Here is a 23,634-nt window from a genome sequence, read left to right as displayed (position 1 = left end):
AAAGAAATTCTTCTCCTTCTCACACTTTCATATAATATATTCTGGTAGTCCCAGAAGCCACTGCTGTGAAGGGTATTGGCCATTCCAAATAGACGTGTTAAGAAACATTCCTTGTCCCAGAGAATTTCCAGTTTAGTTAGACAAGATAGAAAAAAATGTGGGAGAAAAGCATTATTATCATGTACTACAACTGTGTTATTCCTCGCCTTTTGTTCCTAAGTGGCACAAACTGCATACAAATTAAACTCAAATCAGGGAGCATCAGCAGGATGTGAAATAGCATTACATGGAACAGAGTTCTAAAGGAAAGTGTGCAATGCATCACTAACTATGGGGAGACACAGCCAGCCCTTCAGCTCACCTTTCTTCCAGGGGGAAACACCCATCTTCTTCATGGAAAAATAGGGTACATTTGTTTCCAGCAAACTGCATTGAGAGCTCAGGCAAATGGCCAGATTTCCTCTGTGTAAAAAAATTGTTACATGGCAGATGCATCAAAGGTCCGCACTCGTTGACTTAAGCCCATGACTAATGCAGTTAAAGTAGATTGCGCTCCATCATATTCTTATATTTTACACAAGATAAGGGCATGCACACAGAGAGTTACAGCTGACATATAACAGCTGGCATATAACAACTTGAATGGCCATCAGAAGTTGATCATGTGCCTGAAAAATGAGATTTATGAGGAACCTGGATTCAATTTCCACTATGGTCATTAATTTATGTCTCATGTCATTAATTTGTGTACAGTAGTTCTTACTCCATGAGTGATCCCAGTGCCGATTCCCAGCGCCTGTTCAAGTGCCGATTTGGCCCCGTATGAGCACAACATACAAAGTACAAACAGAACAAAGAAAGGAGGAGAACATGTTGCTGGGCTCCTGTGGAGCAAGTGAGTGAAATTGTTTACACAGAAGGTCAGACTAAGTGCCCTGACGATTCCTAATGGCTTTATAATCCACGAGACTTGAGCATTTGAGAGCAATAAGAAAGATAAAAGTCAAGGAAGGAAAAGCAGGACTTTGTTCATTTGTCTTGGTGAGCTTAATTCACTTTTATATAAAGATAACAATAACGTCCTGCATGCCATCAGGCAAATCCCACTAATTTACTTTTTTTGCTACAGTGAAGATTGGATGCAACTTAGCAATATCTTGTCTGAGCTTTGGCAGTAAAAGTGTCAAACTGTCATTTTTTTCAGCACTTCTGATACATCATTTATAAAAGTCAGCAAACAGGAATGGGAATAGGGGTAAAGATGGCAATTCCTAACTTTCTTTGGCCACAGCAGAAATGAATCTTTCATCAGTTTCTTTCTGATACAAGAGAGTTTTCAGAAGATCATTTTTAATATTTGCATTCATAGTAAGGAGCTCAAGTGCCAGAGACCTAGCATGAAAATTGCTAGAAGCTAGTAAGACTTATAGGTATATATTTTAAAAGCATATATATGGGAATTAGGGATACAGCTACTTTATGGATGAGTGTAGCATTAGATCCAGATAGAGTACAGTAATACAGTATTTTTTTAGAAGGATAATTCTGTGCTTATTTCTAAGATGAGTCTTTGTTAGATATCAGATGAGCTCTAGTTATATAGAGGATGATATTAAAAGGCAGAGACCAGAGGTGCTTGTTTTGACTCCTTGAATTTATATCATATCTTTGTGAATTAGCTAAATCAGTTCTTTTTAAAATGCTTCTACGTGTCAGCAGAGACTCTGTAGCCTAAACATCTCTACAAAGAGAGTTTAGGAACCTCTCTTCCATTGACTCTCAACAAGGCTTAATCTGTTAAGTGCCTGTTGGCACTTAACTTCATGGGACTTAACTTCAGATCCTCAAAGGTATTTATTCCTGTAATTTCTATTCATTTGAATGGAAATACCTTTGAGGATCTGAACTCTAAATCTAAGCAAGCACGTGTGAAAATGTTACTCTAAGTACCTAGCATTAGAGACAGGTCTCCAAATGGAAGTTAATTTCAATTAAAGTAACACATTAATTCAAACTGTAGGAACTACTCTGGAATAAGTCTATGAATGCAAGCAAATGGATCCAATGCCACCAAGCTGTGCTGGTTTAACAAGTCACTGACTATTGGCTGATCCACGCTAAACCTCCACTGGGCATAGTCTATGCTCATGCCACATGTAAGGTAACGAGACTCAATATCGAGCCTCAGCAGAGGATGTTTAAATTAATGCTTTTTCAGTTGACTGACTGCCCCTACCCTGTACATGGACAAGCTTATTCAGTGTTCGGATACAGTGCTTTATTCCTGTTCAGCTAAATCCGCTATCCAAGCACATTAAATTAAAGTGTTACTATTGAGTAGGTTTGTACCTAAATCAGTCTTTCAGGTAAAATGATAGGCATCTGATCTAATCTAGGCTCCTTCTGTAGCCTCTAAAGCTGGTGGAGAGATATACCCATGCTCCAAAGCATCCCATTCTAAGACAGAATCTAAGAGAGTCTCTATTTGCTAGAGAGCAAATCCAGACAACTGGTCTACGGAAGTCACTTAATGATTAGAAGGCTAAAGGTAAGAAAGATGAATCCTGCCTTAAATGTCCAAATAAAGAGGTGTTCATAAATTGTGGAATGAGTTTTCCTGAGTAATTCCATACACTTAAGTCTTCACAAACTAATCACTGTGAAATGCGGCACTCATATTATGACATCTACAGCATTTTTCTAAAATAAATAAATTTGTGAAAAAAAAAACAAAAACAAAAACAGGAACTATTATGGTGCTCTTGCCTACCGCGGTATATTTCAGGAAAGAAAATAACTGAAATTATTTATATGTTGATAGTTCGGATCCTAGAGCTTATTTCAAGGGAAGTTCAATAGTTATAATATAATGTGAAAATGGGGGGGGGGGGGTTACAAGTTAGGTTTATCTTTCCCCAGTTTTCCAGTATGACAAAAAATATATATTTTGGGGGTTGAATTTCTGATAATGAGATGGAAAACATTGTCTTTCAAAGTCATCTACTTATGATATTTTTTCAGTTACATTCTGTTATATCTGATTCTTCAGGCTGTAAGTCTACAAATGGATTCATATGAGGAGATTTACTTTACTGAAAAGCCTAGCCTGTAACATGTTTTTCTTCTGGGATGATTCATACATATTAGTTACCTAAGAGAAAAGTATGTCTTTCATTAACAGCTAAGAAAGGTTAAAAGCTGTAGAGTTAAGGTCTTCATTTGAAGGGTCAAACAAATACTTAAACTCTAACCGCAATTCATTACATCTGCAGTCTTTTTGCCACCATATGAAAAATAGAAGAGAGTTCTTTTGAATTCTACTCATCAACATGCAATGCAAGAAGGAATTTATCTTGTTTGGTATCACTAAAAAATCAGTGCTATGTAATGCGATGGGATTACACTGAATTTCACACTGACCCAATAGTTTCTGTCACACTGTCTAGGAGCAGTTAGGAAGCAATCTAATGTGTCTGGCCAATTGCATTGTGCTGTGTATGAAAGGTCAGCGTCCTTCCTGACCCTCTGCCGATGAGATTCAACTTCCCCCTTACTGGGTTAATAAAACTGTAAATATTATCAATGGCCATGAAAGTATTTATTCCTTTTAAAGTCCAGCCATTGCATTTGGTTTGATGACCTTACCTGTCAATAACCTAAGTCTACAGGTTATTAATTATTATTAGGAAACATTTGTGTACACTTTCAAAGGCATGAATAACGCCTCATGGAGAGGAAAAACACATGGAGATCGATTCTGGCCCATAACTTCTAATCTTTTCTTCTCTCCTGCCATGCTGAAGGTGTACCCGGCAGCAAAGGAGACTGTACAACCCATTTACTCTTCCCAGCATTGACTCCCATAACTCTAGCTTTTTTTTAGCAATTTAAAGCTCTCTAACTGGTACCAAGGGACAAGTGCTGGCTCTTCAAACCCCAGAGGTGGGTGAGTGGATATGACAGTGGGACGTAACTGGCTGTGCTTGCCGTTGAAGATTTGCATCAAGCCAGGCTCAGTTAGGGTAGGCCCAGGAGCACTAAGCCCATGTTCTCTCCCAGAAGACTTTACAGCAGCATGGAGACCGTCAGCCACCTCTGCTGGAAACAGACTGCTGTCTAACTGTATTGCAAGCTGTTTTGCAGCTCTTGGGTTCCTGGCCTTTTCCCACTAACCAGCCATGCACCAGGGGATTCTCTGGGCTAACAGTGGTCATATGGCCTCCACACTGCTTTCCTCCATTATCCATTCCCAACCAAGCTGAGGAAGACCTTGGTGAAGGGCTCAGCTACTCCTTAGGTACCCAAGGCCTTGTGCTGGGATACTGGGTACTCTGAGGGTGGGCCAGGACCTGGTCTGTACAGCTCATCTCGTCTCTTGGATCAGAGCACACTGAAATTATTCAGTTACCTTGAAATCACCCTCAGCTCAAGGCAGGCGAAGGCAAAAGCAAATAAAAAATATTTATTTACAAAATCCAAAATAGACACTACTGTTGCAAAGATTTATAAAGACACAGGTGACAAAATGGAAAGAAAACTACATTTAATCTACTTATCCTAAGATTAAATCTACAGACTAGTCTCTTTCCTTGTATCTAGCTGATATGCTGTTAGACATTTACTTAACCCACACGGTTAGGGAATCAGTCCTTGGGGACAACCTTCATCTTAGCTTACATTTATAAGAGATATCCTTGAGCTAGGGAAGTATGTTAGCTTTTATATCTAATTATTCCCTTCAAGTTTCCTTGGAGCTCCATGTAGATTCTAAATTTCCTTTCTCTCCTCATTTACTCCTCTCAAGAATTATTGATCCTTAATTTCTTTTATTTCATATAAAAATGTAAAATGACACCTGTATTTTATACAAAACTTTTTTTTTTTTGGTCTTTATTGAGCCTAGACATAAGAATATTCAGTTATAGAGGGGTGATAGCAAGTCTGGCTGATTGGTTTCCACCTATGTTTTTGTGGGATAAGGAATAGACCCACCTTTCTCCTTCATGTATCTGCTATTCTGGTTTTGGGCTAGAATAGAAACACCCTTCCTTTGGTCCAGCTTATGGACAAAATGAGGGGTGGATTTACTGTATCCCAATCAAGATGCCCCAAAGGCTTCATGGCTTTCCATATCGGGTCTCACAGAGACCTTTTCTCACAGCAAACAAAATGAGCACTCTCCACTGCTGCCCAACCCATGCTTCCCCTTTGGTGCCCCTCTACTCTGACTCTAGGCTGCAGTAGTCCTCTGCAACAAGAGTGAGCTTACTACTGCAAATTACTCCTTGTTTTCAGTGAGGCAATATGGAGCAGAAAGAGTGGCGCTTGTAGGATAAGCCCCTGGTTTAGATATTGCCTATTATGATATGATCTGGAGGAGAAGTTATGAGTTTTCATCTTTTCAATGAGCTAGATCATATTGTTGCTTTGGTTTGGAGGTAGTTAGAGGCATATTAGTTGCCATATAAAGAAAAGAGTGGGAAGGTATAATTGTGTAGGTCAATTTATTTTGTAGAAACCTCCAAACCACTTTAAGGAAGAAAGGCTCCAGAGTCTATTCTCAGGGCTCTATTCAGTTGTCTCACTGCAGGCATCTAGAGCTGTCTGAGGTGCACTAAGGTAGTCTGTTTGCCCTCCAGCTGCTGATTCAGGGTGCTCCATAGGTCCTGTGCCATGTCTGCCAGCCTCTGTGAATGTTTTGTATATCCCAGAGCATTTCAAATGTTCCTGAATGCTTATGCTTAGGGAGCTGAATTAAGTGTTCAACATCTATCACATGCACTTACTCAGAACAACTTTTATTATCTGTATGCTCCTTTCATCCCTATTGTTCTACTATTAGCCAAGGACCTTCACCACGATCAGACTCTGTCTGCGCCAGAAGCTCTGCACAAAGTTAATGAGAGACAGCCCCTACCCCAAAATGATGGGGAAAAAAAAGTGACATACCTTGCGTATGTTTATGCAACAGATCTCTTGCAGAAATAAAAACCAAATCCAGGTTTTCTAAATCCAGAGCAGCACTTACCCAGTCCAGACTGCCCTTTTGCAGGGTCCTTTTGCAATATCTGCTCTATCTTGTCTGTAAGAAATCCAAGGCCTTGTGCCACAGCAGCACAGGGAGATGAGGTCTGAGTCTGAATCTATAAAATATAAGCACTGAATTAAGACAAAATCAGTCCAGAACAGCAATTAGCCTTTTTTTGTTCTTTGAAATATCTCCACTCTCCCTGTCTTTTCCTTTCTTCTTTTCATGCCACTTGGAGCAAGATTTATTCTCAGGCAGAAATAGTGAATTATGTTCATACTGCTGCGCCCTCTTAGACCCCATATATCACAGAAAGCTCTTTACCAGGAATGTATTGCTAAGAGTATGTTTGCAAAAACTCTACTCCATGGGGATTTCTTTACACCACCACAATAGAGGGAGCAGTTTGATGTTATGGTGCTTGTGTGAGTGTGTATCTCTTCTTGTGTCTGCTTTCTCTGTTCAGATGTGTCTCCTGGTCCTAATGGGTGTCAAACCAGAGTGGGTTTCTTGGCATTGTCTCATAATCTCTGCCAAGAAAGAATTTTGATGAGAAAGAAGGGGTTTTTTTCAGCTCCAAGAGCCACTGAGGACACAGCCTGACCCTAAACCTCAAAAAACTTTGGACAGGCTCTCTTAGATGCTCCTGATGTATCTTTGTGCTCACTTGAGGCAGTTCTACTGTTTCACTTCCTAGTTTCACAGGGTGGAAAAGACGATGTATGAGCAAGATACTGACCTGTTGGCTTGTTCTCAAGGTGGCATTCACGTCTAGTGCTCTGGCTGTCAGTGTCGCCTACCCACTGCTATGACCTGAGGCTCCACTTTGCCCTGCATCGGCCAGCTCCCCTGGCATAGAAGATGGAGCCCAGGGAGAGCCTGGCTCTCTGTAAGGGTTCTGGGCTTGCTTCATGTGAGGTCATACACTTACACGAGCTGGCAACAGCAGGTGAGCACAGCAGGCTACGAGCCTCGCCCAGCAACGAAGCTCCCAACATCCAAACTCAGCATACCCATCACCACATAACACGCTGTACACATGAACCATGGGACCTACATATTTTCCCTTGGTTTGTAGTTGACTTTGCCCATGATCTTCCTCTGACTGCTGGATGTAAGCCTCCTGTGAGACTTCACCAACAGCAGTGTTGGCCAGACAGCTGTTTGCGGTGCTCAGCTGGCATGACCTCAGTGCAGAAGCAAGCCTGAGCTCTGCCCTTGTCACTCCTGAGACTCCACATGATTCTGTCTCAATTTCTCTTTCAAAGTATGGGCTCAGAAACACATCTCTTGGCATGTACTCACCCACTCCTGGGAAATGTTCATCCACAAGTCTTGCCACATTCAGGCATGCCTCCCAGACTTCAGCCAGATCACTTTTGGGAAAGGATCAGAAAACAGCACTGCAGAGTCAGGGCATCAGTGGGTTGTGGAGGACCTTAGTAAGGGCACTGTTAGGCCTGGGAACAGTTTCATGGGTATCGATAATTCCTCCAGCATCTGGATGACCTGGCCCAGGACAGACAATGATTGGCAGAGCTCCTGTTCTGGGTGACTTCCCCACTCAGGTGAGTCACAAGAGGGGTAGGTCTTTGGGCTCTGGCTCCTGGCCCTGGCCAAAACTCCCACTGGTCATAGGTGTAGTCCTCCTATTTGGGCACAGTCTCCCATCCACCCCAGGCTGCTCATATGAGCAGCCAAAGAAGCAAGGCCAGGCTGCTCCTGGAAGCAGGAGCTACATATCAGACACATGTCTGAGTTTAGCACCCTACAATTTCAGTGCAGAAACCAGTACAGAGTTTTGAGTAGAAGCACTTCCTGTGCTCATGGACTCGGAGAGGAAGAGAAAACATCATCAAATATTTATAGAGAAAACATCCTTAAATATTTACAGTGGAGTATTGTGTGTTGAAATGAATAGTGACACTCACTTATGTTTTTATTATTGTTTGGCCTTACTGTGGAATATTATTATATCTCAGGTTTCGGTGGGGGTAGAACTGCCCTACCTTGATCCAACCGTCATCCAATAGTAGCCCTGCCTGTACAAATATACTGTAAAGTATATTTGAACTGGGCAATTGTGAGAGTACCTCCACCCAGTCATTGATTGCATAGTTTGAAGGAAGGAGGATGAAAAAGAGAAGGGAGCAGAATTAGTTTATTGGGGAGGTGTGGGGAAAAGGCTTCAGGAAATTGTGGAGGCAGGTAATGAAGGCGTAAGAAATATGATTCAAAAGTGTGGGGCATTTCTGCCTTGTTCTGTGCATATCAAGGCTCTTTTTTCTTACTGCTCCTTTGTCACAGGAGCTAGATACACTGTCCAAGGCTGTTTTGGGCTTTGTGACAGTGCCCTGAGGCACCTTGTTCTGCCGAAGCTATTCCAGGGTTACAGCATAGTCTGCAGCAAAGTGGGAAATCAGATCCTGAATTTCTAGTTATTAATCACCTGCTTCACTTCAGTTTATCTAGCAGCACTTGATAAAATGTTCTTAGAGGTATTTTCCCCCATATCTAGCATAAACAGAGACAGGGAATAACTCAGGGCGTGGCAATGAAATGCCAAACCTTCTACCTCCATGTGACCACTTCTTACCAGTTTACACTGGTTTGCATTGCCGTAGTTGAACTTGTAGCAGAAAGGCTTCCCCACCACAGAAGACTATGTCTCTTGCTGAAAACTCTTCAGAGAGAGGAAGCTGGTTTTGTATGTTACTCATTCTGAGAGATAGCCCGATCAATGAGATATTGCTGGGCAGTGCTGAGAAAGGTATTCTTGTGCTGCCTAATGGAAAGTAGTCTACACACACACAGCAATTAGTCTGACATCCTCACTGGTATATGACTGCCTAGAAAGCACATTTCCAAAGGAGTTTAGCTTTCTGTGGTCTGTACTGTTGTGAAAATCTGGCTATTAGTTGTGGGTACTTCAGTGGGAAGAAAGCTACTTTGGAAAAAATCTGGTCCTATAGATTTAGTCCCTATAGGATTTGATTCTGTTACTTGGAAAGATCTGAATGTAAAGAAAAAAAGAAAAAAAAGGCTGTTTGTTTGATGATATTGTCTGTATGGAGAATGCCCAGCAGGGAGTCACAAACAGATGCAAATCAGAATTTAAAAAAAAAAAGCTCAAAAGAGAAATATTAATAATCACAAACCAACCTCAAAAAGCTGAATTGAAAAATCAGCCAACTGCAAATCAATTACATAGAAATGGATAAAGCAGAGAGAGAGAGAGAGAGAGAGAAAGATACTGGTTGGCTGGTTGGTTTGTTTTGCTTTACTGTCTCTTGTCACGGTGGATATGACATACGCATTAGCCCCAGATGAATTCTTAATGATCAAGAAAGTCATTACATGACATGACAAATGAATTATTAATGACAAAGCGCAGAGTGGAAAATGTCCCCTGAGCCAGCTGGTGGGTGAGCGGTTCAGCATTCTGCATAGCCAGGAGGGAACAGAGGTTCCAGTTACTGGTCCCAGTCTTTTACTCCATAGAGGCCACGAGGGTGGATGACCCATCATTGTTTGTTCAGTCCCTGCAAGGAAGGGAGCTCTTGTCACCATTTGCAGCAGCCTTTCCGGGTAAGTGAAGGCTGTCATTTAGTGGCTTCAACTAGTGTTTGCTGCTTCCTGATTTGGAAAAATGCCTTTGGAATGTAGGATGTAATGCAGGGGAAAACATGGGGACAGGAGCTGTGAGCTCATAAATAGGCACACAGGCACACCAGCAAAGACAACCCAAAGCTAAAACATCTGTAAATCAACCACAATCTGAAAGGAAAGCAGGAGTTATGAAATGAGCACCTGGCTATCTGCTGCTGCAACCCAATTACTTCACAGTATGCATGAGCTAAGATAACCCCCACCTGCTCTTCCAAAGTTGTCTACAACACATCATTTCAGCTGGCTGCTGCCAGCAGGATTCACAGGGGCTTGGAGCTCTGATCTACACTAACTTCTACCAGTGCCAGTGGGATGCCAGCCCTTTTGTACTGTGGGGATTTCAATAGATCTAGAATTAGCTCGGGAAAAATTCCCAAGAATCACCAGGCAACAAATATAGCTCCACTTTCAAAACAAGCGTCAGCATGAACTTCCTTGTAGTCAGCAGTGCCGCGGAAGGCCAGCAGAGACAAGTCTGGGAACTATTCACTGTCCCAGGTACCAGTGTGTCTTCCTTGGATATTCTCTCCTTCAGGGAAGAACCAAGTGAGTTTCACTGGTGTTTGGAGTACAGAGGGAGGGGCTGAGTAATTCTTAGTTATTTTTTTGGTGAAGAGGTTTCTGCTGGGATAACCTTTCTGCTTTCAACAGAGACAGGAAAAATAGAAAAGCTCACAGTCATCCCAGAGTTCTCCTCCCTTCTGCACATCAGACTCTCTAGAGCTGTGTCAGGAAACAGTCTGGGTAATTTATTTAATTTGTATCTCATCTCTTGGTTCTCTAGGGATTCCCGAGGTTTAGATTTCCTGAGTTCTCAGGGAACAAATGACTGTTTTGTTTTTTTCTGTTTTCCCATTAGATTAAAAAAAAATAAAACTCATTTTATCTGTAATGCTTGGTTCCATGGTTTCAATAGGTAGCAAAGGCAGTCAGCACTGATGGCTGAATTTGCTCTATTAGGGACAAAAAAGGACAATGGGCAATGCTGTGCAAGGGCAGTAAGATTGATCTGGGCAAATGCAGGAGAGGGGAGAAGCTCTGAGGGCTTGGGAAGGGAAGGGAAGGGAACTGCACCCACATGGGGAGGACGAGGGAATGGCAAGACCAGGGGGTGGGCATGCAGACTGGGAACTGTGGGGGAGCACGGCTGCTTTTGTGACAAGGGCTCAAAGTCCTAAATGAAGGGACTCACGTTTCACTTAAATTGGAGAGAACAGCAGTTCTGTTGCCAATTAACTCGATACAGACATACTGTCAAAGGAATATTTGTGTTCTTGTAAAAGCCCCGGTGATGACTGCAGCTGCGTTTTTAAACAGGGCTCTGTTTCATCGGAGTGAAGGCTGGGCTCAGCATGGAGGGATGGCTCAGGCAGGGAGTATTCAATTCAAAGGCATAGGTGTCCTCCACTCCCTCGCTGACCTGTGCCTTTCTTAATCTGTGGGGAACACTGTGGCCCGGGATCACGGGCAGTTACCCCATTGCTCTCCAATAAGTCCTGCACTCCAGAAAGTTAGAGCTCAGCAAAGAGCAGTTTTGCTTTGCTTAATTTGCACATCCCCCCTCCAGGCATTAACTAGCACATGATTTGCATAGACCATTTGCCTTGTTGGCCTCCAAACCGGCTCTGAAGCTAAGGCACATGACGTGCATGGAAAATCATACCTCCTCCCAGTGTCGTGGAGGGCAGCACAGTCAGCCCAAACAGCAGATGGGTGAAATCTGAACAAGGAGGGAGAGGGCAGTGCTATTCAAGTGGAGACTTCTCTAGCATGGCTATCACTCTTGTCAGCTCAGAAGGACAGCGTGCAGGTCTGGTGAGAGAGGAGAGCAGGCAAATGCAGCTATTCCCTTGTCTCCACACCCCATTACACCAAAAAACATGAATGGGGGAGACAGCCCCTTAAAAATTCTCACCCCATTCCTTAAATCCAGCCTGATCTATGGTATTCTTTCCATCTTCAGCCAGTGTAATTACTGTCCTCTTTCTTTTATATAGTCTGCAGGTGGGCAAGAGAGATTGTTAAGCCCTGGGGTGAGTGTGCTGCACCATTTAACTTTTTTCTGGCTGCACTTTGAACTCCTCACAGCTGACAGGATGACTAGGTATATTTGAGGCCCAAATACCTAGAGCTTCCCTGGGAGCCACATGAACATTTACCCCTCATCATGGAGTTTCACAGCTTACATGTCAGACATGATGTATTTTCCAAGAAGGGAGACTCCAGCTGCAAGCACTTAGAAGAAGGTGTATTGGGTGGCTCAGGACATATCAGGAAACTTGAAAATGTGACTTTTCTAGGTCTTTCCATTCTGTCCCCAAATCTGCAGCTGCTGGTCCTTGATACCGCTTCACAAGGTGTCAGGGAAAGGGATTGAAGGAACTGACCAGGAAGGTAATAAGGACAAAACAGATGACACCTCTCCACTCTTCATTGCAGCCACAGCTCTTTCAGGTCAGGGAGAGACAGGAGTTAGGTCAGAACACAATACTGTTGGGGTGGCTCAAGGGACAACTTGTGTCATCGAAACCTACCGCTGTTGCTGTTGCTTTTTCTGGTCAGACCTGGAGGAGTTAACGTGATCCAGCAGGGCAGAGAGAAAAGTCCCACATTACCTGATGGCGGCCGATCGTGTATGCCAGGCTCACACAAACGACTCTGAGTTGCTGCCAGTCAGTTCAAGAAGGAGCAGCGGGCAGTCATTTTACTGCCTTTCTTCTGGAGCTGTTTGGGTATTTGTATTTATTTCTTCACTTTCTTTATGTCTTTTTCTCTATAAAAAGGAACAGGAAAAAAAAGACAAGAAGGGGATAAAAGGGAAGCAACTCTTGTGTTCTATTAAATTGGAAGGCAAAAGAGTCAGGAGGCAAATTAGCAATAACACATTAAAACAGAAATGATGATAACATCTAGTTAAGGTTGTGAAATTGCTCCTTGAGCTCTGAGGCTGAGTGCTGCAGTGTGGCAGTTCACAAGTCTGAAAAGGAGCTAAGATTTGTATTTAACTTAAAGCTAAACAGCAGCAGAAATAAATACTCAGGAGATACTTAACTGCATCATTGGAGACAAATGCTACTGGCTTGAGCTTGGGAAGCAATAGGAGGGGCTGAGTGATACCCCAGAGTGAACTTTATGTGGGCATCCTCTCTTACCCTGCAGGTAGAGACAGAGAAGGGAACACAACTTTTTACTGTTCCAACTTTTAACAGTAATGGGAACAGATCAAAAGTCTAGCAAGGGTATTTCACCCTGCCTTGAGTTCCAATTAAGATTCCTGTCCCTCCATTACTCTGTCATTCACCCTGTGCAGCATCCATTGATCTGGGCTTCAGGTACGGAGACATGATCGCTCTACCATTCCCAGCTCCTGCCTGCTGCTCGTGCATGGGCTGTCTCATTACTGAACTCTCTAGGTGCTCTGAGATGCCTGTGTTGCCTACTGCACCATTATGAAAGGCATAGATCAAGAAAAATGATTGTGCCGGGACTATTTTTCCCCCCTGTTTTCTCTCTTTGTTTCTCTCTGTCATTTACTTCAACTCCTACTGAGTTGCCAGTACATCATCTCTTCCCTGTCAGAGATAATCTGCATTCTTATGGAACTGCCTGTTTCTTTCCATTTCGCGTTTATCACTTTTACAGCTGCATGGCCAGAAAGAGAAATGTTCTCCTGCCCAGTGTCTAGAGCAGCAGTTTTCGAATACTTGGCTTATAGATCCCTTGCAGTTCTCCAGTGAATGTACAAGCTGCTTTAGTAATTAGATTAATGTTCATTTCCTCCACACTGTTCTGTGAATGCCTTTTACGCTATCTATAGATAGCAAAGGTTTTGCAAAGCATTGGCTGAAAAAGCTGCTCTAGAATGTGCCAGATCCCCTTCAGGCCTCCATGTTCCACATGTTCTCTTGTTTTTCTTATTTTCCCCCCTTTTCTCTTTCTTCTCCTTCCTCCACCTGATTCTATCTCTTTTGCCTCTTCCATACATACAGATATCCATTTTCTCCTTTTAGCTTCATTTTCACAATGTTGGAAGAACTCCACAAAAACACTATTACGTAGCTGGTGAGTATCTTCACCTATTGCCATGTCGGGAGTGCTCCTGCTGCTCTGAATACATATAATATATACATAAATACTATGCTCCAGGAATAGACTCTACTAGTATGAGCAGAACCTCATATCTAAAGTAGCCAAGATCACACCAAGCACCACTGACATTGGAAGGGCAATAACTCACACCATTCAGTCCCCATTGCAGCAATGGGCCAAGCAAAAAGGAGAATAGGGATGCTGGGAAAAAAGTTCACAACTCTAAGAGAGATTTTTAACAGGGAGATTGTTTTCCTGATGATAACACTAAGTATTTGTGGGATTTCATTGAGGTCAAAAGTGAGACACAAGTATAAGAAAACCTATTTAAAAGGAGAATCTTGTCACTGCTGAAATTTTGCCTGAAAGACTCCAATACCTTAATATTGCACAGTGTTCAGTTTATCTTCCTGGGTAAAAGTGGGTTTGGATTGAGGTCCTCAGGGCTTTCAAGCTAGGAATTTCTTGAGTAGGAAAGGTTGATCTAGATGCAATGTTGCCAGTCCAAAGTTTTCTGAAAATTCATGTTATGCCACTCAACCCATAATGTGAACTTAAAAAAAAAAAAAAAATCCTACCTTAAAACATAATTTGCAGTTGTCCATTTCTTTGAATCCCAAGCAGGAATTAGGAAGACAGTCCAGATGGCTGTCCAGCAGGCTGGCCCGATGTGAATGGAAGATGTTCAGGAAATCCACAAGGAAATTAATTGCCTCTGATAGAGGAATGATTAAAAGGGAGACTTGGGACATCCAGATCTGTACCACTCCACTCTTCTGCTCTCTCAGTGGCTTAACTAACAGTTGTGCGTAGGGTAGGTCTGCATGGGTAGGTGTGTATGTGTATTCAGGATTATACACGTACACACACACATATATATGTATGTATGTATATACAGCCTTTTTAACACTGTCGCATAGTTTCTGAACTGAAGCTAGCCTGTACCCAGCCCTTTCATACCCTGGGCACAACAAACTCAGGCTTGCTGCAACCAGGGGCACAGATGTGCCCAGTGATGTCTACTCTCCTTCAGCCATCCAATTTGGGGTACTTGCAACCTGCCAGCCATGGAAGATGTTCCCATGTGCTTCATTCCTGCCTCCTCTCTTCGTTGTACATTTTTTTGTTCAAATCTGCCTTTTCATCATTATATAGAGCCTGATATCAGAAGCGACATTGTTTGTTTCAGGGGAGCTCCCCACAGATCCAGAAATCCAGCTATAAAGGGAAGTTCACAAGGCTGGAGCACTTGGCCCATGACTTGTCAAAGACTTGCCTGTATATATTTAACTTAAGGCACTCTGTTTAGTCCCACTGAAGTCAGCTGAACTGCTCACAGAGCACAAAGTGAAGTGCATGCTTAATACATTGCATGATTGGAGCCTGAGGCTAAAGGTACTCTGGGACAGAGCTTGTCTCCTTGCAGTTATACCTGTCAGAATAATACCCCACTCAAACTATGTGTTTTATCAGTCCTCAAAGCACTTTATGAGGGAAGGCAGTACCAGCCCATTTAGCAACAGAAGAAACTGAGGGGCAGGAAGAGCATGGAGTACTAATGAGTCCCCTCTGTACCAACGCATTTGCCAGTTAGGCCCTGTCTCCACAAAGTGCCTTGAAATTGGAGGCACAAGGTGCTCTAAAAAGTTATCATCTTTCCAGTCACCCTGGTTAATGTGAGAGAAACACTACAACAAAAAAAACTTTTAGGGCCTGAAATGTTGTTTTATTCAATGAGTGATCCAGCTACAGAAGCAGACCAACAGCCTGTGATGCTGGGCCTTCTCTTTTGCCAACATTACAAATCTTGTCACTGCAAAATGGCCTGTGTTGCTGCCAAAGCTTGAGAATGCCTGTGGTAATTAAAAAAAAATAAAATTATTACACTACATTTCACTGTCTATCCAGGAGACAACTGTTTCTTATCTTTTTTTTTTTTTTTAACTCAACAGTCTGATTGATAGCTACGTCAAGCAAAAGGGATGGAATTTTCTTCTAGGTTTTTAGAACTGCTGTACAAAATGATAACCCTTCCTCTCCCTACCCCCAACAAAAATAAATTAAATAAACTAAAATAAATGTGAAAGGCAGAGATCTTCCCTAGAGATACAGGGTTAGAATCTGTTTTTTCCTTTGCAAGTCTGAGCAGATGGTATTATCTGAACATACAAAGCAGAATTATTATGCACTTTATAGAAAGGTACATCTAGTCTATGAATAAATTTAGCATAAAATTCACTCTTCTCTTGAGACTTCAGGAATTAGTAAAAATTCATTTGCTGACTCCAAACAAATAGTTATTATAGGTTTCTAAAGTGGAGGTCACGTCATCTTTGCAATTTGATTGGTGAAAAAGACAATTCCTTTGCCCTGCTGCTTGGAATCATAATACTCCTACCGTAATGAAAATCTTCCAAGGAAGAAATTTGGGTTGGGGAAAGAATCCCGATATGATTTCATGTACAGTCAAAAAAAGTGTTTGCTGCACTGTCATGAAGTTGTTATTGCTAAACTCAAGCAACTTAAAGTTTCAGGAAACCCAAAATCATTGTTCGAATTAAAAATGCCCTGGAAATTTTAAAGGGAAAAATAATGTCATATTCTGTCTCTCTTTGTTTATCATCTGGTTCTTGAGCTTTTTGAAGCTTATTTCAGCATATATGAGGGCTTTTTTGGTTTGAAAGCTGGGTTCCCACGCAACATGACAGCCCGAGGAGTTAGGGTTTGATGAAAAAAAGCAAGTTTTCCCCAATACTGTCACTGTTGTGACATTGCCCTATATATTTTAAGATGTATTCAGTGATAACTGTGCAGCACACAGGGTCTCCTTTCTTAGGCATGCTTTGCTCAGACACGGCTCACACTCAGCATCTCTACAGTCTCTGCACTCAGGGAGGAACAGGGCGGCTCCCTGCCTTCCCCACTGTATCACTGAACAACTCTATAGAGTGGCCAAACCCAGACTGGTTTGGCAGCCCAGATGCAGTCTCAGAGCTCTAGACTTCCTATTTTGCAGACACCTGGTGATATGTCTGCCACCAGATTTTTTCCAAAACCTGCAAAATATACTGTCCCTAAAAGAAAAGAAGACTTCTGGATTATAAATCCAGTTAAATTATTATATGAAGAACAAATAAAATGGTATCAACACCCTTCCACCACTGTGAATGACTCTCTACTGATTTTTAAAAAGTGTGAGGGTGAAAGGTCGAGCAGGAGGGAGCCCTATGTGTTCATTTTACTCCCAGAGCATAAGGCATCCCTGTATGAGAAAGATTAGAGGTGGTTTGGCATATAAGTCTAATAGTAGAGGCTGAAATTGTGCATCTTAGAGGATGCACTGATATATCCAAAAATTCTAGCTCCTTTGGGTATATTTATGCCAAGACAGAATCTTTATATAGGGCTGTCCTCAAGCTGCAGCGAGAACAATACTTTTGCATCATAATCTTTAAATTCTCACTTTTCTGCCCCTTTGCACAAAGTTTACAGGATTTCATATGCACTGAATATTCCAAACCATTCTCAATTCCTCCAGCCCTGACAGCCCCAATTTCTTAATCAAGCCACTAAAGGCCAACCAGTTTTGAAGCAACTAGAATCAACTGGAGGAGGGAGAAATACTACTGCATTAAAAAAAAAAAAAAAAAAAGATCATTGAAAAAATCATTACAGAATTACTAATAGTTAGAACCAACATAACACCACCTAAACAGTCATGCTTTGCAGGATCTGTGAGCTGCTGTTCCAAACTCAACCTGCTCCCAGAGAGAGACTGATTTAACAAGCAAATCTTTTTCTAGCTCTGGGCTAATGTCATTGATGACATATTCAGTATCATGGTCACACAGAAAAAGAAAGACCAAAATAATAAGGGCTGTGGTCTGATCTCAGTCTAAAAGGATAACAGGTTCACTCAGGATTTATGCTAACGGTGGGAAGTTGAATTTTGCCCTCCAAGCTGGGATACATTGAATCATCAGTGTCCTGGAAAATGAGGCTAAAGAAAAAAATGCTAAAATCACCATGGGTAAATGGTCTTCTCAGACAAAGCCCATTGCTTTCCAGTGGACATACCCCTCATTGCTGTCAGCAGTCTGCAACAGGTTATCATTTCAGTGTGCCATTCATCTACCTTTAATAAAAGAGTAATTCCACCAAAGTCAACAAACCACACCAAGAGAATGCATGCATAGGACTGAGGCATGGGAAAATAGGTCCTGTCTGTAACCTCTCTAACAAAGACTTTTCCAAGAATTTCAAGAACAAGACTAACAACTACAATATCTTGGGAAGAACTGGAAAAAGAGGAACCATTTTATGTTTCAAAATTCATGCTGAAACACAGACTGTTTGTACACAGACACTGGAGTCCATGTGTGCATCACTGGCCACAGGGGTATGGCTCAGAGGGCTTATCAGCCCTGGGAAGGGTCAGTAGAAAATGGGTCCTGCTCTCCCCTTTCCTGCCATTCCTTACTCCCCTTTCCCAGCTTCCAAATGCAATCTGAAACTCTCCTAATGATGGTAGAAACCTCACTGAGAAAAAAGAAAATAATTATCCTGTCAGTTCAGAGAGATGAATCAGCTTGCAGACAGCTTGGAGGAGAGCTGGAGCCTGCACAAGGGAAGGGAATGGGCAAGGAGGAGGGGGGCCACCCCTTTCAGCAGCAGTAATCTGTAAGTTCAGCTCAGTCATTTTTGCCTACCACATTTTTATTGCAGATCCCTTACCTGCAGTCCTAGCAGCCATCGATACCAAAGCACTGACACTGCATATTTCTAAGGCACCCATCAATAATTCATGGGTGAGATTACCAGAGAGGTTTACCTATCAATGGACAGGCTCATCTCATCCTCACCACTGTACTTACTGGAAAATATTTACTTCAAGTGCCACACTCAATGAGAAATAAGCCTATTATTGTAGCTAACTGGAAATTCCCTGCCTAGTTTGCTTTTTTCTTTCTACAGTAGAACTGCCTGTTCATCAGAAGACAATGTTCTTCTTTGAGATAGTTTAATTGCAATGGAGGTGCAGTGAAACCACAGTCAGGCTTCAAAACCCGCCTGAAAACCTTCCCTGTCTTCCTACCAGCTCACATTCCCAGGTGCAGGTCAAGAAGCCCCACGTTTCAGACTCCTCCCTCTTAGTTTGCCTGACACACTGATGAGGGATGGAGATCTCAGACCCTCTCAGATCTCCAGCTCTCAAACTGCAAAGCCTCCAGGTCCCCAGATCCTGGCTGTTGCAAGGTGTTTAGACTTTTGGTCCTCCTGGGCTTTGGGACTGGTGGGTTGCTGATTGCTTTGCAGGTGAGTAGCAGAGCTGACAAGGAACTAGGAACCTGGAAGCTCTTAAATCCAGTTTCCAGACTCTGAGGTTACTTATTCAGCAGAGGCTATGAAGTAATTTCAAGTTGGTCCTCCCCAGCAACAGGCAGATTCCAGTAGAGAGTGGGAGCATGTGAGTTCTTGATCCACTCACTTTCCCCAAAATTTCAAAACTTGGCTTTATGTCCTATATTTAGGATGAAAATGGTATCCAAATCTTGACATCTCATTTCTTTGTAGAGCTCTGCCTACTAGTATGCTGTGCAACTAAAAAATACAAAAATATGAACTCCCTGAGCCCCTCTTGGGTAGAAGACTCCAACATGGTAGTGACTGTTTTCAGGAGTATTACAGTCCCACAATAATAATAACAATAATCATAATTATCTGTTTAAAGAAGAGGTAGAATTTCTTTCAGAACCAACAGCTATTTTCCCAGCAACTGACTCTCATTGTTTGTGTTCTCCAACGATATTGCTTTGTATTCAGTTCTGTCACAGCACAATGCTATTTATTGCAATTGCACGAATTAGGAAAAAAGCCATGGGCTTTCTAGTTAGTTATGAGCTTTTTTCATTTTATCTTATTTTCTCTTTTATTTGATGTCACTTTGCTGTTAACATAAATGTAGTGTTATTACAGCTTAACCGTGACTTCTCTCCCCAAGTTCAGTTAACAATAGCAGACAGCTCAGACGTGTCTAGAGACTATTCTACACTAATTACTGAAAAGCTATTCTTCTATGAAAATCAAGAGGATCAGAACTAGATATGTGCAACCTGAACACTCCCCAGAGGGTCGTCTTGCTTGAAAGATGTTATGGTATCATCTGTATTATGCAGAAACATGTTTTTTTAAAAAATGAAAGTTCCATTTGCAAGTTTTTAATGTATCCAAAGAAAATATCTCTACCTACAAAACTGTAATCAGATCAATGTTCAATCCTAGTACTAACCCAGTACAAGAGCTAAAACAGGAAAGACTTCTTATTTCTATTCCAGCCAGGCCAGTAGCCTCTAAAAAAGCCTGGATCCAGGGAGAACTCAAGAATTCCAGTCTAGCCAATACCACTGCTTGCATGAGGCTGACTGCTCCAGATATCCTCAGGGACAGCTGCCATAAATACCAATCATGTAGTGACAACCCAAGTTATGTCTCTGACAGCAAGTGCTTCAATATAACAAAGACTGAGACATAATGAAGCATTTGAGAGGACTGAGTTTGAACATAGGGCTGACAGTAAAAGTTTATAATGGAAGTAAATTACAAATCAGCTTCAACACATCAGAAATGTTAGCAGAGTAAGAAGAGGAAAGCTTCAAAATATCCTTCTTCTGGGTCTGAGAACAATTTTACATTTACTGTCACTTCCTCTTGTAAGGAAAATTTCCCCTCCCTTCAAATTTTGCAGTGTGGACTAGGGTAACGATTTTTTTCATTCTGATGCCTTGATTCCTCTCGTTTTCTCATCTCTGTCTAAGTTTTGGTTTTCACTGCCATGTCAATATTGTTGTTTAAAAAGAAGACGTATGCAAATACTACCACACAGAGACTTACTGGCTTCTGCTAAATCAGGGATTTCTGCTCTGTGCTCCATGGTCTGATATATATTAAGCATCCTGGGTCCCTCATATTGAAGATCAGACCAGAAGACAGTTGGTTCAATTTTCTGTAGGAATTCACTATAAAGGGTAGAGAGACGAAGTCTGAGGATCTGACAGCAGTCTCTGTAGCTAAGAGCTTCACACCTCGATGTATAAGATGGCTGAAATCCAGCTGAGATATAATGGAAGTATGAATGACCAAGGCCAGTTCATTGACCATGAGAACTAGACAGGTTCTGATATGCAGACAGAGATTATTAGAAGAACATCACAGATATCAGTACATGGCAGTCTAGTATCACAAGAGCAATCTGAGAGTGTGCCTAAACCATCAGTTGAACTGGACAATCATGTGTGTGCTCATTTAACCATAGAGGCAGTTGCTACTGTATTTTGGTACAAACTCAGCAGAATGCTTTATTTTGTCCACTAGTGCCTGCCTTTACTGAGCCAACAATGAAAGAACTGTTTGAAAATAAGGATAAAGCTTGACCTGGGCAGTGGGCCTTCTTGGTAATAGCAGTGTAGTCATAAGTGTTAATGAATGAAGAAATACCTGTGTCTTGACTGCACCTGAGTCTGTTTTATATGACAAGTTCATGAAATGGCCTGCATGTGGATTTGAGAAGCAACAAAGACAGTTGACACCCATGATACTTCCTACCAGTGAGGGTAGATCTAGTGATAGAGAGAAAGAGGAGAAAAGCACAATCTCAGAAAAATCCAGTAATACTATGTCCATCCCAAAGGCCAGTAATCATTGAATCATGGTAAGTAATGAGGACCACTGATGACAAAGAAATGAGGCTACATCATCTTCTACAGAAAGGTTTATATTTTTTATCAACTGTTTGGTTTGGCAGAAAATCCTCTTTTGCTGAAACAGAAGTTTCCGACAGAAAAAAAAACAATGTTTCTATGAAAGTCTTATCAGGAATGTTTCTTAAGTCCAGGGTAGGATTTTAGGTCAAAGCCAGAGAATGAAAGAGCCAAAAGCCAGTGTTTGAGTCCTATGCAGATGAGGAAACAGAACGTGCATCTTTGATATTTTATGACTAAGTTTCCAACTCTCTTTTCCTGATGCATATTTAATACTTATACAAAGTGGAACAACTTCCCCAGAAAAAAAAGAGGAACTGACTTTATACCTTCATTAGCTGGTTATTTGTCTGGGTTAATCTAGATTCACATCCTTATTCTAAATTGGGTGGAAGTAGAGGATTTGACTCCTGGTGTTCTGGTTCTTGGTGGTTTGGGGAAACTCCAGTTCTCAAAATATTTTCTGATGGGCAGCCCAAGCAGTCATGGACTAGCTATGTGTACTACTGCTTTCTCCTGGATAAAACTGGAACTGCACAAATAGCATTCATAGGGATTATATTTTTAATACAATTAAAATTAACTGCAAATTAACTTTCTCTTGAATACTTCAATCTGTGCACATCCCATAGGTGAGCTCTGAAGCTTCTGAAGGATGGCATAATCACAGTTCTTAATTCCTTAGTGGAAAACCTGATTCTTAATCCCTGTACATGTTAGGTAATGCCTGTGTGAAACAGGAATAATACTATTCTTATTTTAAGAGAGGACATGATACTTCTTTGTTTGCTCCTCTCACATAAGCTGCACTGCTGTGAGAGGAGGAATCATGTTGCCTCTCATATCAAAATGTTGGAGCAGATACAGTTAAGAACATTGCTTGTCTGTGATCAGGTCCTTAAACTAAATCTACTTAGCTTGACCTAAATCCCCAGCCATGAATCATTTACTCAAATACAGAAGTCTGCAGTCTAAAAACAGAGGTTTTTTCTATGCTTTGGCTTGTAAAGCAAAGAATGAGAGAGAATGACTTCATTACCAGGCAGGCAAAAATCATATCCCTGTTGTCACCAAGGACTGGAGATACTCAGTTCACAACATGATACCTAAGGGTGTCTGTTCTAGCTCCTCAGTGAGGTGCTCTGAAGACTGTCTAACCTGTTATGCCACCCTTGCCACTTCGCCCTGTGATTACTTGCTCACAGGCAGATGATTTACATTCTTATCTTCTCTTCAGCAGCTAAAGTTCATCATCCCTGCTATTTCATCCGCATTAGTATTACCTTTCGTTAACCTTGGAGATATAAATTTGATAAGGCTGCAGGAAGTATTATGTCATAGATATGATAAAAACCTGAACAAAGCTTATCAACTATTAAAAATATTGTCTTCTTCCTGCTGCTTGCTATGCTCCATGCATAAAATTCCCCAGAGCTCAATCCTCAGACTGGGAGTCGAGATATTCTCCATTGACACCAGAGTCAACCTGTTTCATCTCATTGCTGTGGCGGCTGCCAAGAATCCTTTATTCAGACAGATATATTTCTGTCCCCTTTGATACCTATGGGCAGTGTCTTCATAAACTATGGAAATAAAATGTGTCTCACTCCCCAGAAAAGGCTTAAAAGAGAGATTCATGAAGTGCTGCTTGTGGCTTATCTTCACTATCACACAAAGGAAAGTTGACTCTGTGACAAGTTATTGCAATGTAGGCCATAGCTGAGCAACGCAGGGCTCTTCTTGTGAGCATCCATCCACCTTCTATGTCCAGGAAGTGCTTGGACGTTCCCAGAGCTGCCTTGTTTTCTTGTCTACAAACTAAGGGTGCCAGGTGAGCACACAGCTCTGCTCCCTCTGTTCCCTCTGACAGCCACTTATGTTTATGGGTCTCTTGGCTTTTTATCACTGAATCTGGTTCCCTTGAAGCTTAAACCCTCGCTTTTGTGGCACAACAAGTGTTTCTGATGATGTTTACGCTTAGTGTTTAGTTGGAAAAATGAATGGGGTAAACAGTGGGAGATAAATCAGGCAAAGGAGTTAGTTGTGTTAGTTTGAGGAAGCAAACAAAACCCCAAGCTTGTTGCCTCTCAG

The sequence above is a fragment of the Apteryx mantelli genome, chromosome 1 (assembly GCF_036417845.1).
Source record: "Apteryx mantelli isolate bAptMan1 chromosome 1, bAptMan1.hap1, whole genome shotgun sequence".
NCBI classification, from domain to species: domain Eukaryota; kingdom Metazoa; phylum Chordata; class Aves; order Apterygiformes; family Apterygidae; genus Apteryx; species Apteryx mantelli.
The sequence above is the reverse complement of the archived record's forward strand: the minus strand, read 5'-3'. Positions refer to the sequence as shown.